The sequence below is a fragment of the Metarhizium album genome (assembly GCF_000804445.1).
Source record: "Metarhizium album ARSEF 1941 chromosome Unknown scaffold_79, whole genome shotgun sequence".
Taxonomy (NCBI): Eukaryota; Fungi; Ascomycota; class Sordariomycetes; order Hypocreales; family Clavicipitaceae; genus Metarhizium; species Metarhizium album.
The window spans coordinates 3,274-5,208 of record NW_024467653.1 but is presented as its reverse complement, the minus strand read 5'-3'; positions in this window follow the sequence as shown (position 1 = coordinate 5,208).

Sequence of the window (1,935 nt, the reverse complement as noted above, 5' to 3'; positions counted from 1 at the left end):
GGCCAAATTGAGGCACGTCTTTTGTCTTCGACACCACGGACCGCCATGTTTTCTACTTGGGCCGTGCCATCTTGACTCGACCTTTTCCTCTTTCGTACAACGGCGCCTTCACCAATCTGGCGGACAGGAGATCTTCTCGCATCATCCAAAAGCCTGCTCTCGACCGCTGGCTGTATCAAGTCAGAGGTTCTAGCAGCATCATCAACTTCTCTGGAATCACTATCGCCTCCTTCTCTCATCCAGCGCATGGAGCTCGATCGAGACGTCGTTCTAGATGGGGCGGGACGGGCGTGCATAGACAAGTCTTTCGTCGATGTTCGTCCAGAGGGTAACTTTTCTTCCATTCTATTCGCAGAACGTACCGAGGGTAAGCTTCTTATATCCATGATGCTTTCCGAGATATTGGACCGTGTGTCGGATTCTGCCTTGACGGAGTTCACTCCATCGCCGGAATATGCCGATGGTGACCCTTTCGTGTCCATCACATTCCTGATAGTCTTGAAAACATCGGACGGTGTGTCGTGTTCTGCCTTGATAGAGAAGTCCTCTTCTTGCACAGCTTTTTTCGGCAATAACGCTGCCTCATTTGGCTCGTCATTATATCCATCCACGTTCGAGAAAGGGTTGGGAGGGATCAAGCTGTTATAGCCTGGCGAGTCTGGCTTTCGCGTTTCCGGTCGACCGTAAGGATTCCATCTGTTTTTTTGGGCTGCCCTGAACGGAGCTTTGCCCGTACGCTTCGTCTCGCATTGTGTTTGATGGCCTGATTTTGGACCTTTCCAACGCTCGCGGATCTGGGTCACAGTGGCCAACGGAGGACAGACCGACCCCTGAGTTGGGGAGACTTGGCAATTGCATGGTAGAGAAACGCTTTCGTTTACAGCAGCTCCGGTAGACAGGAACATTGACTTGCCAACAACAATGGATCAAATCTTTTGCAATGGCGAACGACGTTGCTTGAGACTTCCGCTCAAAGTTTGACGTATCAAAGATATACCGTCTGTGCAGGAAGTCTTTGTCCCTAGCGTAATTCGAGCTCAACGGCCTGTTCCTTCTAGCTTTCCATTTCAGAGGGGGATCGTGGCAACTGAGCTCTGGCGCCAGCGATATTTGTCCTGGTTGAAATACGCTTGTCGCATGACCGGCTTTGGTCCTCTTGATCTTGTCGGTCTCAAATCCGAGCGCACAAGCTGTCGAAGCCAGCTGGGCTTGTTTTGCTGATACAGTGCGTTGGTACCGACATTCGACGCTGGCTGGTGTGCCGTCGTGCAAAGGCCTACTTGCTTTCCCTTCCGAGAGATACGGAAACTCTCTCATGGCAAAGAGCCATAAGTCGATATAGCAGTCTCTAAAGTTACCGCTGGGCATCCTAGAATCGCTGGTCGACGAATACGCGTCGCTATTCACTGTTGCTTTCGATTCCCAGCTTTGTCGACAAACTTGCTCAAAGCTCATGTTGCAGGTCCTCCAGTCAGAGGGCGTAAGTAACTTCAGGCCGTCAAAACAGGCTCGAACGTAGATGAAGTCGCTAAAAAATGTATCCGGATCCGCTTGCAGGTGATGACCCGTTTGCAGATCATGTTCCGTTGACTGACATCTCGAATCAAGGGGAAAACCTTGTTGTCGGCGAATAGCTTAGTTATGGTGTCGCAGTCATGCGACGAGTACGACGGACATAGCATCTGCAGTGCCAGAACAGTCGATTCATCAAGTTGCTGTGGGAGAACGTCTTGTCCGAGGATGTGGCTCCAAACTCGTGTAATTGCTCTTAGGTACGAGTATACTTCCTTTGTTCATGTCACTAAATTGTCGGGCGTCAAGGTCAAGGGAATCTTACATCACGACACCGCATCGTAAGGATGGGCTCCCAATTCCCGGCCACGCACTGAAGCCCCCTGTATTGCAGAACTTGCTGCACAGCACTGCGCAACCTTC